Source organism: Manis javanica, chromosome X (assembly GCF_040802235.1).
Source record: "Manis javanica isolate MJ-LG chromosome X, MJ_LKY, whole genome shotgun sequence".
Lineage (NCBI taxonomy): Eukaryota > Metazoa > Chordata > Mammalia > Pholidota > Manidae > Manis > Manis javanica.
Genome location: NC_133174.1, coordinates 75,814,513 through 75,830,376, shown reverse-complemented (window position 1 = coordinate 75,830,376; position 15,864 = coordinate 75,814,513).

The window sequence follows — 15,864 nt, the reverse complement described above, 5'->3', positions numbered from 1 at the left end:
ATGAAAGGATGGTACAATCGAAAATCCATCAACATCATCCACCACATCAACAAAAAGAAAGACAAAAAACACATGATCATCTCCATAGATGCTGAAAAAGCATTTGACAAAATTCAACATCCATTCATGATAAAAACTCTCAACAAAATGGGTAAAGAGGGAAAGTACCTCAACATAATAAAGGCCATATATGATAAACCCACAGCCAACATCATACTGAACAGCGAGAAGCTGAAAACTTTTCCTCTGCGATCGGGAACAAGACAGAGATGACCACTCTCCCCACTGTTATTCAACATAGTACTGGAGATCCTAGCTATGGCAATTAGACAAAACAAAGAAATACAAAGAGTCCAGATTGGTAAAGAAGAAGTTAAACTGTCACTATTTGCAGATGACATGATACTGTACATAAAAAACCCTAAAGACTCCACTCCGAAACTACTAGAGCTAATATCGGAATTCTGCAAAGTGGCAGGATACAAAATTAACACACAGAAATCTGTGGCTTTCCTATACACTAACAGTAAACTAAGAGAAAGAGAAATCAGGAAGACAATTCCATTCACAAAAGCATCAAAAAGAATAAAATACCTAGGAATAAACCTAACCAAGCAAGTGAAAGACCTATACTCTGAAAACTATAAGACACTCTTAAGAGAAATTATGGAGATCACTAATAATTGGAATTCATCCCATGCTCCTGGCTAGGAAGAATTAATATCATCAAAATGTCCATCCTGCCCAAAGCAATATATATATTTGATGAAATCCCTATCAAATTACCAACAGCATTCTTCAATGAACTGGAACAAATAGTTCAAAAATTCATATGGAAACACAAAAGACCCTGAATAGCTAAAGCAATCCTGAGAAGGAAGAATAAAGTGGGGGGGGGGGATCTCAATCCCCAACTTCAAGCTCTACTACAAAGCCGCAGTAATCAAGACAATTTGGTATTGGCACTAGAACAGAGCCACAGACCAATGGAACAGAATAGAGACTCCAAACATTAACCCAAACATATATGGTCAACTGATATTCAATAAAGGGGCCATGGACATACAATGGGGAAATTACAGTCTCTTTAACAGATGGTGCTGGCAAAACTGGACAGCTACTTGTAAGAGAATGAAACTGGATCACTGCCTCACCCCATACACAGAAGTAAATTAGAAATGGATCAAAGACTTGAATGTAAGTCATGAAACCATAAAACTCTTAGAAAAAAACATAGGCAAAAATCTTTTAGACATAAACATAAACATGAGTGACCTCTTCTTGAACATATCTCCCTGGGCAAGGGAAACAAAAGCAAAAATGAACAAATGGGACTATATCAAGCTGAAAAGCTTCTGTACAGCAAAGGACACCATCAATAGAACAAAAAGGCATCCTACATTATGGGAGAATATATTCATAAATGACAGATCCGACAAAGGGTTGACATCCAAAATATATAAAGAGCACACACACCTTAACAAACAAAAAGCAAATAATCCAATTAAAAATGGGCAGAGGAGCTGACTAGACAGTTCTCTAAAGAAGAAATTCACATGGCCAACAGACACATGAAAAGATGCTCCACATCGCTTGTCATCAGAGAGATGCAAATTAAAACCACAATGAGATATCATCTCACACCAGTAAGGATGGCTACCATCCAAAAGACAAACAACAACAAATGTTGGCGAGGTTGTGGAGAAAAGGGAACCCTCCAACACTGCTGGTGGGAATGCAAACTAGTTCAACCATTGTGGAAATCAGTATGGAGGTTCCTCAAAATGCTCAAAATAGAAATACCATTTGACCCAGGAATTCCACTCCTGGGAATTTACCCTAGGAATGCAGCACTCCAGTTTGAAAAAGACAGATGCACCCCTATGTTTATCACTGCACTATTTACTATAGCCAAGTTATGGAAGCAACCTAAATGTCCATCAGTAGATGAATGGATAAAGAAGATGTTTTACATATACACAATGGAATATTACTCAGCTATAAGAAAAAAACAGATCCTACCATTTACAACAACATGGATGGAGGTAGAGGGTATTATGCTCAGTGAAATAAGCCAGGCGGAGAAAGACAAGTACCAAATGATTTCACTCATATGTGGAGTATAAGAACAAAAGAAAACTGAAGGAACAAAACAGCAGCAGAAGCACAGAACCCAAGAATGGACTAACAGTTACCAGAGGGAAAGGGACTGGGGAGGATGTGTGGGAAGGGAGGGATAAGGGCGGGGAAAAAGAAAGATGGCATTACGATTAACATGTATAGTGTGAGGGGGGCACGGTGAGGGCTGTGCAATACAGAGAAGACAAGTAGTGATTTTACAGCATCTTACTATGTTGATGGACAGTGACTGTGAATGGGTATGTTGGGGGGGGACTTGGTGAGGGGGGGTGCCTAGTGAACATAATGTCCTTCATGTAATTGTAGATTAATGATACCAAAATAAAATTAAAAAAAAACAGGAATCGTGGCCAGGAGTGCTCCGCTAGGCCGCCACTGCTGTCACAGAGGGAGTGCAGCCAGCCAAAATTGAGATGCTTAACTCCACGTTAGGGGGAGTTAGAACTTTGCCTGTAGATATCTAGCCTGCTGGATTGTGATGCAGCCAGTGTTTGTTCCACATCAGGTGCATAGGCGCCAGAGCTCCGAGGGGCAAGGGGGTACAGGTAGCCCCCCTTTGATGGCCTGGCTGCTCCGGGCACTTCTGCCAGAATTTCCTTGCCTTCGTAGCTGTAAGTGCCCAGGGCAGTGGCCCCAGCTGCTCTGTGGGCTGCTTAGGGGCAAGAAAGTCTCTGGGTGGGAAAAAGCTGGTGCTTCCAAGCTCTTTTGTTTTCCTCACTTGCCTTACTTTTTCTTCTTCCTAACTCCCCACCTGCCCTCCTCTGCTTTTACCCTTCTGTTCCCTCCCCTTCCCTCCTCTTCTGTGCTTTTCCCTTCTCACCTATTGGTGTACATGTGTGCACACCTGTGCGTTTTCTCTTCAATGTTTTTTGGTGGCATGGTGTGTGTGTGGAGGGGGAGAGGGAGAGGCGATGTTAAAAGAAATTTCCCGTCTGCACTCACTGCTCTAACAACTTGGAGATGCTTAGGTGTTAAGGGTTTTTTAAATAAAATATTTAAAAACGTGTGTGACTGTAATAAAATGAAATGCAGAGTTCACTATTTCCTTTTGTAGAGCCAAATTTCCATAGGCATGTCGCTGCTTATCTTTGGTATTTAAATTTTACTTGAGAATAAATGCCAGCAGCTTAAACCTTAGGTTTTTTGCATGTCTGGGGTAGGATCATTTCCAGGACTAATACAATTTTCAAGAGTTTAAATAACAGTAAGAAAATGTCAAGTTTAGAGCAAAATGAAAGAACTCTGTTATTGATTTGTCTTGAGTTGATGGATGGAAATTTGTTGATGCACTGTTGCTTTTTTTTCTGAAAAAAGAAAAATTAGAATCAAGGGCACTAAGGAGAGCTGAGATGAATTCTCCAAACTACTCACTGACCACCTTGTCAGGGGAATTCCTGCTTCATATACAAGGGGAGTGGATCTTGTTCCCAAGTTTAGGAAATCAGCAATAATTCTCTAAAGTCTGAAAAGGAATTATGTTCTCTTCCAGTTGCCTCTATTATTCAGCTCTTCCTGTGTTTTATTTTGTTTTATTCTAAGAGGCTTATATAAAGGCATACTTGCAAATTTTCTCTAGGGCAGAGCAGTATGATAATGTAAGCATGTATGAGCGACCTGATTATATTAATTCATTTAGTCTACACAAGAGCTTTATGAATTTGGTACTTTCATTGGCATTTAATATGTAAAGAAGCTAAGTTACAAGAATGTTACTGAGGTTCAAACCCAGGAAGTCTGGCATTCATTCATAGATTCTACCCTACATTGCCTTTCTATAATAAGAAAAAAGTTTTGTTTTTCTCTATATATGATCTGTCACTACAGATTTCAAATAATTTAAACTTTTGTGGGCTTGGAACAACAGTACCACCAATACAGAAAGAAATCTAAGGTTCTAAGATAATCTAGTGTTCATTAATACTACAAATGTATCTGGCACTGTGTAAAACTTTGAAACCATCATATTATGCATTATGTATGACTGAGTAGATTATTCACACTTAAATACTAGGACATTTGTTAAGATCAGATGTTTTCTGATCAATTGTACATCTGCTGATCAAATGTACCTTCTCCATTTAAGCCAAATATGTACAGATACTTTGTATTATTTTAATTTTAGACTTAGCTTTGTCTTTTTAAAATTAATATTGTCTCAAAATCAGATTAAAAACTTTTTAAACTACTTCATAGTATTTCACAATAAACTTGGACTCTTGTTCATCTTCTATACCAAAGTATTGCCATAGTATGTAGTTTGTAGTTTGCATTGTAATTATCCATGAAGCTGTATTATCAATAAGGTTCAACAATGTAATGAAAACTGAACTCTGACCTAGCAGCATTGCTTTAATTTTCATTAAGAGTTATCTAAACACGTGAATGAATAATTGTAGTGACACTACTATCACTTAGAAGATAAATTGAAGCTGGTGTCTTCCATGTGATGTCATCCATATGGCTAAACAGGGACTAAGGTTTAGGAATGCAGTAAGCAAAATCACACTGCAAATTTTAATATGTTGAGGATCATTAACTTCATTGTGTCAATTTGTTAAAGTGCCAAGTAATGATTTTATAAATGATTACACTTTAACAGGCGTAAAGGAATTTATGTCCTTGCTTTTATAATGCATGTAATGATAGATGTACAATCACATAAGCTGTTGTTTTTAGGTACACAACATCTCTTAATGTTCTAAAGAAAATGAAATATTACATGTCAGTAACAGATCAGTGACTGTATAAAACACATTAGTGGCTTTTCTTCTTTTAGTTACTTTTAATCGAAGCCCATTCATCATTGTGTGGAAAGATGGAATGTTTTCAGGCCATTCTTTTGGAAAATGGCAGTGAACCTGTAAAGTCAAGACTATGAAGCAATAGTTTCAGGTTAGTAAAATGGTTTTTCTTATAGCTGAGATTTATATATACCTGGGCTATTTTCTTGTCCTCTCTTCTAAATATGTTCCTTGAAGACATATTTGGAAAATTTTTTTTAGTGATATAGGTGTTTTAAACTATACATTTTATAAGGCCGTATGTCCAATATTATGGCCTAATGAGAAATACCTCTTCTTCGGGATTTTGTTTTGTCATTTTTTTTTTTGTTTTACTTAGTAAAAGTTTATTGTAGGCATACCAAAAAAACAGATTGCAAACTGGGGGCACTCAAACCAAATACATGGAATGAGGCTCAGAGGTGTATTGTTATAATGCAGCTTATAGAGTATGCAGACAGTAACTATTTATTCTTCACAGTGATTGGTTACAATATTAGAATTGTCTTAAAATGAAAGGGAATTGATTAATGGTTACCTCCTATCAATTTAGGGAAATAATTTTTTTTTTTTTTTTTAGTTTTAGGACTTTTTTTTTGAGAGGGCATATCTCATATTTATTGATCAAATGGTTGTTAACAACAATAAAATTCTGTATAGGGGGGTCAATGCTAAATGCACAATCATTAATCCATCTCAATCCTAATTCTCATCAGTCTCCAATCTTCTGAAGCATAACGAACAAGTTCTTACATGGTGAACGAATTCTTACATAGTGAATAAGTTCTTACATGGTGAACAGTACAAGGGCATTCATCACAGAAACTTTCGATTTTGATCACGCATTATGAATTATAAACAATCAGGTCAGATATGAATATTCGTTTGATTTTTATACTTGATTTATATGTGGATCCCACATTTCTCCCTTTATTATTATTATTATTTTTTTAAATAAACTGCTGAAGTGGTAGGTAGATGCAAGATAAAGGTAGAAAACATAGTTTAGTGTTGTAAGAGAGCAATTGTAGATGATCAGGTGTGTGCCTGTAGACTATGTGTTAATCCAAGCTAGACAAGGGCCTTAAAACATCCACGGATGCAGATTTCTCTCAAAACAGGGGGGGTGAGGTTCTAAGCCCCACCACTGTTGATCCCCAATTTCTCACCTGATGGCCCCCCTGCGACTGTGCGTGTCTTAGGTTGTTCCTCCCTTGAGGAATCTTACCCGTCTCTGGCTACCCAGTCATCTTCCGGGGCCATACAGGGAGATGTAAAGTTGGTAAGTGAGAGAGAAGCCATATTGTTTGAGAAGGTTAGGTTTTTACTTCTTTGCAGATTTATGCCCTGTGGCTTCTAAGCCCAGCACTTGTCTCGAGGTATCTTTACTGCCTGGAGGAATTATAATGCTCGGTAAATTCGATATGAGGCACAAATTCTATTTAAGGGTTGTAATTAGGAAGGAAGAAGAAAAGCTATAGAGGTAGCATATGGAAGAAAACATGGGAGGATTGATTATTTCTTTGCCATATCTTCTTGTAGAGTACTTTAAGCGTGTATAGGTTTTAAACTACTAACTACATTGCACACACATATTAACATAATAGGAATACGGTGACATAAACTAAGCAAATCTATAATTACCAGCCATCTCCAGTGAAGCCAAGAAAACCAGTTAGGCACCCCAGGCATTTGTGAGAATTTGTCTATGATATGATGGATATTGTCCAACTGTACTTTAACAGTCTGAAAGAAATCAGACAAATTAAAGCAACCCATTTCTGGGATCTGTTCACATCCCATATGTTCTTTTAACCATAGATAGTCTATAGTCGTAAGATTTTGGAGCACTACAACTTGCACCCCTCCCAACTCCTGTTTGAGTACCAACAGTACAGATCCACTCAAATTCGTTGTCTCACTGTATGCACATGCCAGCCTAGACATCTCCCTCCTCATTCCAGTGGCAAGTCCAGGAAACGGTGGGATGGACGCAGCCACAACCGCAGCATCACCCGGATCCCTGTGGAGGTTTTTTGATGATCATCCCCTGGCACGAGTCCTGCAGAGAATACTGATGCCAGAAGCTCCTCCTCATATCGTAACTTAGTTCATTTTCTGGGTAGCCAAGCTAGGCCTTGATCTTCTGCATAAAAACAAACAGACCCTTTGCCCAAACTTTGACATGCCCTCCATACTCATTGGAGGTCAGCACACAGGAACTGCTTTTTTTTTTTTATTAAGAGAAAGGAATATTATCAGAAAAGAGTACCTCCATAGCCAATCATCTGACACCCTTTAAGTGATCAAAATTAAGGATATTTAAAGCATGTGTTAATCTTTGATTTACTAATAGTTTTATCCTGTCAAGGAGTAATCCCCCTTTTCTTTCTTCCTTTTTTTCCATTTTGTTGTTTTTTAATCTTTAATCTACACTTAAATGAAGAATACTATGTTTACTATGCTCTCCCCTATACCAAGTCCCCCCTAAAAACCACACTACAGTCACTGTCTATCAGCATAGCAAAATGTTGTAGAATCACTACTTGTCCTCTCTGTGCTGTACAGCCCTCCCTCCCCTTTCTCCCCCCCTATGCATGCTAATCTTAATATCCCCTTTCTTCCTCTTCACCCCCTTATCCCTCCCTGCCCACCCATCTTCCCCAGTTCCTTTCCCTTGGTACCTGTTACTCCATTTTTGGATTCTGCAATTCCGCTACTGTTTTCTTCCTTCAGATTTTCCTTTGTTTTTATACTCCTCAGATGAGTGAAATCATTTGATATTTCTCTTTCTCTGCTTGGCTTATTTCACTGAGAATAATACTCTCCAGCTCCATCCATGTTGCTACAAATGGTAGGATTTGCCCTCTTCTTATGGCTGAGTAGTATTCCATTGTGTATATGTACCACATCTTCTTTATCCATTCATCTACTCATGGACATTTAGGTTGCTTCCAATTTTTGGCTATTGTAAATAGTGCTGTGATAAACATAGGGGTGCATCTGTCTTTCTCAAATTGGATTGCTGCATTCTTAGGGTAAATTCCTAGGAGTGGAATTCCTGGGTCAAATGGTAGGTCTGTTTTGAGCATTTTGATGAACCTCCATACTGCTTCCCACAATGGTTGGACTAATTTACATTCCCACCAGCAGTGTAGGAGAGTTCCCCTTTCTCCACAGCCTCGCCAACATTTGTTGTTGTTTGTCTTTTGGATGGCAGCCATCCTTACTGGTGTGAGGTGATACCTCATTGTAGTTTTAATTTGCATTTCTCTGATAATTAGCGATGTGGAGCATCTTTTCATGTGTCTCTTGGCCATCTGTATTTCTTTTTTAGAGAACTGTCTGTTCAGTTCTTCTACCCATTTTTTAATTGGGTTTTTTGTTTTTTCTTGTTGAGGCATGTGAGCTCTTTATATATATTGGACGTCAAGCCTATATCGGATGTGTCATTTCCAAATATATTCTCCCATACTGTAGGGTTCCTTTTTGTTCTACTGATGGTGTCTTTTGCTGTACAGAGGTTTTCAGCTTAATGTAGTCCTACTTGCTCATTTTTGCTGTTGTTTTCCTTGCCCAGGGAGATATGTTCAAGAAGAGGTCACTCATGTTTATGTCTAAGAGGTTTTTGCCTATGTTTTTTTCCAAGAGTTTAATGGTTTCATGACTTACATTCAGGTCTTTGATCCATTTTGAGTTTACCTTTGTATATGGGGTTAGACAATGGTCCAGTTTCATTCTCCTACATGTAGCTGTCCAGTTTTGCCAGCACCATCTGTTGAAGAGACTGTCATTTCTCCATTGTATGTCCATGGCTCCTTTATCAAATATTAATTGACCATATATGTTTGGATTAATTTCTGAAGTCTCTAATCAGTTCCACTGGTCTGCGGCTCTGTTCTTGTGCCAGTACCAAATGGTCTTGATTAGTACGGCTTTATTGTAGAGCCTGAAGTTGGGGAGTGAGATACCCCCTACTTTATTCTTCTTTCTCAGGATTTCTTTGGCTATTCGGGGTCTTTGGTGTTTCCATATGAATTTTTGAATTATTTGTTCCAGTTCTTTGAAGAATGTTGCTGGTAATTTGATAGGGATTGCATCAAATCTGTATATTGCTTTGGGAAGGATGGCCATTTTGATGATATTAATTCTTCCTAGCCATGAGCATGGGATGAGTTTCCATTTGTTAGTGTCCCCTTTAATTTCTCTTAAGAGTGACTTGTAGTTTTCAGGGTTTAGGTCTTTCACTTCTATGGTTAGGTTTCTTCCTAGGTATTTTATTCTTTTTGATGCAATTGTGAATGAAATTCTTTTCCTGATTTCTCTTTCTATTGGTTCATTGTTAGTGTATAGGAAGGCTGCAGATTTCTGTGTGTTAATTTTGTATCCTGCAACTTTGCTGTATTCCACTATCAGTTCTAGTAGTTTTGGAATGGAGTCTTTAGGGTTTTTTATGTACAGTATCATATCATATGCAAATAGTGACAGTTTAACTTCTTCTTTACCAATCTGGATTCCTTGTATTTCTTTGTTTTGTCTGATTGCCATGGCTAGGACCTCCAGTACTATGTTAAATAACAGTGGGAAGAGTGGGCATCCCTGTCTGGTTCCTGATCGAAGAGGAAATGCTTTCAGCTTCTCGCTGTTCAGTATGATGTTGGCTGTGGGTTTATCATATATGGCCTTTATTATGTTGAGGTACTTGCCCTCTATTCCCATTTTGCTGAGATATTTTATCATGAATGGATGTTGAATTTTGTCAAATGCTTCTTCAGCATCTATGCGGATGAGCATGTGGTTTTGTCTTTCTTTTTGTTGATGTGGTTGATGATGTTGATGGGTTTTCGAATGTTGTACCATCCCTACATCACTGGGATGAATCCCACTTGGTCACGGTGTATGATCCTTTTGATATACTGTTTAATTCTGTTTGCTAATATTTTATTGAGTATTTTTGCATCTACATTCATCCGGGATATTGGTCTGTAATTTTCTTTTGTTGTGGGGTCTTTGCTGGGTTTTTGTATTAGGGTGATATTGGCTTCATAGAATGAGTTTGGGAGTATTCCCTCCTCTTCTATTTTTTGGAACACTTTAAGGAGAATGGGTATTATGTCTTCTCTGTGTGTCTGATAAAATTCTGATGTAAATCCATCCGGCCCCGGGGTTTTGTTCTTGGGTAGTTTTTTGATTACCGTTTCAATTTCTTTGCTCGTAATTGGTTTGTTTAACTTTTGTATTTCTTCCTTGGTCAGTCTTGGGAGGTTGTATTTTTCTAGGAAGTTGTCCATTTCTTCTAGGTTTTCCAGCTTCTTGGCATATAGGTTTTCATAGTAGTCTTTAATAATTCTTTGTATTTCTGTGGAGTCTGTTGTGATTATTCCATTCTCAGTTCTAATGCTGATGATTTGTGTTGATTCTCTTTTTCTCTTAATAAGTTTAGCTAAAGGCTTATCTATTTTGTTTATTTTCTCAAGGAACCAGCTGTTGGTTATGTTGATGTTTGCTACTGTTTCATTCTTCTCAATTTTGTTTATTTCTTCTCTGATCTTTATTATGTCCCTCCTTCTGCTGACTTTAGGCCTCATTTGTTCTTCTTTTTCCAGTTTCGATAATTGTGATGTTAGACTATTCATTTGGGATTTATTTTCCTTCTTCAAGTGTGCCTGGATCGCTATATACTTTCCTCTTAAGACTGCTTTTGCTGCATCTGACAGAAGTTGGGGCTTTGTGTTGTTGCTGTCATTTGTTTCTATATATTCCTTGATATCTATTTTGATTTGTTCATTGATCCATTGATTATTTAGAAGCATGTTGTTAAGGCTCGATGTGTTTTTGAGCCTTTTTGTTTTCTTTGTAGAATTTACTTCTAATTTTATACCTTTGTGGTCTGAAAAATTGGTTGGTAGATCTTCAATATTTTGGAATTTACTGAGGCTCTTTTTGTGAGCTAGTATGTGGTCTATTCTGGAGAATGTTCCATATGCACTTGAGAAGAATGTGTATCCTGTTTCTTTTGGATGTAGAGTTCTATAGATGTCTATTAGGTCCATCTGTTCTAGTGTGTTGTTCAGTGCCTCTGTGTCCTTACTTATTTTCTGCCCAGTGGATCTATCCTTTGGGGTGAGTGGTGTGTTGAAGTCTCCTAAAATGAATGCATTGCAGTCTATTTCCCTCTTTAGTTCTGTTAGTATTTGTTTCACAAATGCTGGTGCTCCTGTATTGTTTGCATATATATTTGGAATGATTATATCCTCTTGTTGGACTGAGCCCTTTATCATTATGTTGTGTCCTTCTTTATCTCTTGTTACTTTCTTTGTTTTGAAGTCTATATTGTTTGATATTAGTACTGCAACCTCTGCTTTCTTTTCACTGTTGTTTGCTTGAAATATGTCTATCCATCCCTTGACTTTTAGTCTGTGCCTGTTTTTGGGCTTGAGGTGAGCTTCTAGTAAGTAGCATATAGATGGGTCTTGCTTTTTTATCTATTCCATTACTGTGTCTTTTGATTGGTTCATTCAGTCCATTTATATTTAGGGTGACTATTGAGAGATATGTACTTATTGCCATTGCAGGCTTTAGATTCGTAGTTACCATACGTTCAAGGTTAGCTTCTTTAGTATCTTACTGCCTAACTGATCTCACTTATTGAGTTGTTATATACACTGTCTTGAGATTCTTTTCTTCTCTCCCTTCTTATACCTCCTCCTCCATTCTTCATATGTTGTGTGTTTTGTTCTGTGCTCTTTTTAGAAGTGCTCTCATCTAGAGCAGTCCCTGTAAGATGCCCTGTAGAGGTGGTTTGTGGGAAGCAAATTCCCTCATCTTTTGCTTGTCTGGGAATTGTTTAATCCTGCCATCATTTTTAAATGATAGTCGTGCTGGATACAGTATCCTTGGTTCAAGGCCCTTCTCTTTCATTGCACTAAATATATCATGCCATTCTCTTCTGGCCTGTAGGGTTTCTGTCAAGAAGTCTGATGTTAGCCTGATGGGTTTTCCTTTATAGGTGACCTTTTTCTCTCTAGCTGCCTTTAAAACTCTCTCCTTGTCCTTGATCCTTGCCATTTGAATTATTATGTGTCTTGGTGTTGTCCTCCTTGTATCCTTTCTGTTGGGGGTTCTGTGTATTTCCATGGTCTGTTTGATTATTTCCTCCCCCAGTTTGGGGAAGTTTTCAGCAATTATTTCTTCATAGAGACTTTCTATCCCTTTTCCTCTTTCTTCTTCTTCTGGTACCCCTATAATTCGAATATTATTCCTTTTGGATTGGTCACATAATTCTCTTAGTGTTGTTTCGTTCCTGGAGATCCTTTTATCTCTCTCTATGTCAGCTTCTATACGTTCCTGTTCTCTGGCTTCTATTCCTTCAGTGGCCTCTTGCATCTTATCTATTCTGCTTATAAAATATTTCCAGGTTTTGTTTCACTTCTGTGATCTCCTTCCTGACATCTGTGATCTCCCTCCTTACTTCATCCCATTGCTCTTGCATTTTTCTCTGCATCTCATCCCATTGCTCTTGCATTTTTCTCTGCATCTCTGTCAGCATGTTCATGATTTTTATTTTGAATTCTTTTTCAGGAAGACTGGTTATGTCTGTCTCCTTCTCAGGTGTTGTCTCTGTGATCTTTGTCTGCCTATAGTTTTGCCTTTTCATGGTGATAGAGATAGTTTGCAGAGCTGGTACGAGTGACTGCTGGGCGAGGTTTCCTTCTTGTTTGTTTGTGGCCTTCCTCTCCTGGGAAAATAGCGACCTCTAGTGGCTTATGCTTGGCAGCTGTGTGCAAACAGGGCTTCAGCTACCTACCCTTTTGGTTTGGAGTTTATCTCCACTGTTGCTGTGGGCTTGGCCTGGCTGGGGTTGCTCCTCCAAAATGGTGAAGCCTTGTTGGAAGGGGAGCGGCCGGGAGGCTTTTTATCTCTATAAGGGGCCTCTGTGCTCCCTGTTTCCCAGGTGGTTAGAGTGCCCAGAGATCCCCAGATTCCCTGCCTCTGGGCTAAGTGTCCTGTCCTGCCCCTTTAAGACTTCCAAAAAGCACTCTCCAAACCAAAACAACAATAGCAACAATGAAAGAGAGAAAAAAAAAAGGGAAAAACACGCAATTTTCTTTGTCCTCAGGCGCCAGTCTCAGGCACCCGCTCACTGGTCTTGCTGCCCTGTTTCCCTAGTATTGGGGTCCCTGTCCCTTTAAGGCTTCCAAAAAGCACTTGCCAAAAAAAAAAAAAAAAAAAAAAAAAACAACCTCTCCCGTTTCTTTGTTCTCCAGCATCAGCCTCAGGCACCTGTTTACCGGTCCTGCTGCCCTGTTTCCCTAGTATCCAGGACCCCACGCATGCACTGTGTCTGTGCTCTGGTCTGGAATCCTGGGGCTGAGTGTTCAGCAGTCCTGGGCTCTCTTTCCCTCCCTGCTGAATCCTCTCCACCCGTCAGGGGCTGGGGGGAGGGGTCCTCATGTCCTGCAGGTCCGGGGCTTGTATCTTACCCCCTTTGTGAGGTGCTGGGTTCTCGCAGGTGTGGATGTGGTCTGGATGTTGTCCTGTGTCCTCTGGTCTCTATTTTAGGAAGGGTTGTCTTTGTTATATTTTCATAGATATATGTGGTTTGGGAGATTTCCGCCGCTCTACTCATGCTGCCATCCTGGCTCCACCCCTCTATTTTGTTATTTTTATAATTTCCTTCTGTACTGCTCTGTGGTGTGGCCATGAATTTTTACATACCACTAATAAATCTCTGTAAAAGGACTGAAATTAATGACATTCCAGGCCTGATGCATGAATTCTAAAGTAAGAAAAAGAGTTGAATAACAAGCCGTCATGAGAATCTTTTTACTGAGAAAGACTAGTTAATAGTCTTAATTAGAAAAAACTAATTGCTAAAATGCTTTTTGTATTTTTAGTTCATATTTTTAGCTAAAGCTATAAAATCTAATATGCTCTTTTCAGGCATATGAAAGTTCTTTTAAATTAAGAATGTGAATGAGCACCTCTGAATGAGATAATATTTTTCCAAAGTGGTAGTCAGGTCTACTGGGCTGGAAGTCAAAAATATAATTTCCAGGTTCTCCTGTAATTTGTAGAGATAATCATTTTTCCTCTTTGTGCCTACTGTAAGGAAGTTATTAAGAGTGAATGAGGAAACATGGCAGCATTAGAGGAGAGACAGAGGCTTCCTCCTAAAACTGGATACAATTAGAAAATTCAATTGGTGCAACTAATCCTGAGAGAGCAACAGGAAAGAGGATGGCATCAGACTGCACACACCTGGAGAAAAGAGCAGACCTCAGCGAATGGGGTAACATACCAGATCTGTGGCTCCATGGGACCTGAGCCCCTCTCCCACCCCAGCTCACTGGCAGGAGGAAGAGAAATGGAGCAGGGAGGGAGTGGAAGGCTTGGGACTGCTGAATACCTAGCTCCAGAAATCTGCGCTGAGAGCACAAACCTACATTTCATGGTGCTTTCATGAGACTCGCATGACTACTGGGTTGGAAAGTTAATACAGGCAGAATTCCTGGGGAGACTGAGATTCTGGCTGCTTGTGGAAAGCAGGGATCCATATCTGGCTGCTCTGGGACAAAAACTTATACCTGTGTGCCCAGCCCACTGGCTCAGGCAGTGGAGACAGGCTCAGGAGCCAGGAGGCGGGGAACAGCATTCTCCTACTCCCTGTACCGCTCCCCTGTGACCCCTGACATTGCCTCAGGGACTGGGCAGCTCCAGAATAGACCTTCTGGACACTAGAGGGCGCCATATACAGACATGAAATGCCAAAGGATCCTTGTACAGAGTAAAATTGTTAATACAACTCCTGAGAAGGATTTAAATGATATGGACCTCATGACTCTTCCTGAAAGGGAGTTCAAAATAAAAATAATCAACATCCTAATGGAGGTATGGAAAGACATCCAAGAACTCAGGAATGAATTTAGGTCAGACATCCAATTGTTAAAGAACACGATGGACGGTATTAAAAGCAGGTTGGATACGGTGGAGGAGACAATAAATGAAATAGAAACTAGAGAAGAGGAATACAAAGAAGCTGAGGCATAGAGAGAAAAAAGGATCTCTATAAATGAAAGAATATTGAGAGAACTGTGTGATCAATCCAAGTGGAACAATATTCACATTATAGGGATACCAGAAGACGAAGAGAGAGAGAAAGGAATAGAAAGTGTCTTTTAGGAGGTAGTTGCTGAAAACTTCTCCAATCTGGGGAAGGAGACAGTCTCTCAGGCCATGGAGATGCACAGATCTCTCAACACAAGGGACACAAGGAAGACAACACCAAGACACATATTAATTAAAATGGGAAATATCAAGGATAAAGACAGACTGTTAAAAGCAGCCAGAGACAGAAATAAGATCACATGCAAAGGAAATCCCATCAGGCTAACATCAGATTTCTCAGCAGAAACCTTACAGGCCAGAAGGGAGTGGCATGATGTATTTAATGCCATGAAGCAGAAGGGCCTGGAACCAACATTACTTTATCTGGCAAGATTATCATTTAAATTTGAAGGAGGGATTAAACAATTTCCAGATAAGCAAAAGCTGAGAGAGTTTACTGCCACAAACCATCTCTGCAGTCTATTTGGAGGGAGTGCTATGGATGGAAGTGTTCTGAGGATTGGATATCTGTCACCAGAGGTAGTAAAATCATAGTAGGGAAGGTGGAGCAGCTGATGGCTAGGCAAATGCAAAATTAAATTGACTATCCTCAAAGTCAATCAAGGGATAGAGGAAAAGTATAGAATCTGATACCTAATACATAAAGAATGAAGGAGGAAGAAAAAGGAGGAGAAATAGAAAAGAACCTTTAGATTGTGTTTGCAAAATCATACTAAGTGAGTTAAGTTAGACTCTTAGATAGTAAGGAAAGTAACCTGGAACCTTTGGTAACCACGAATCTAAAGCCTGAAATGGCAAGTACATACCCATCAATAAT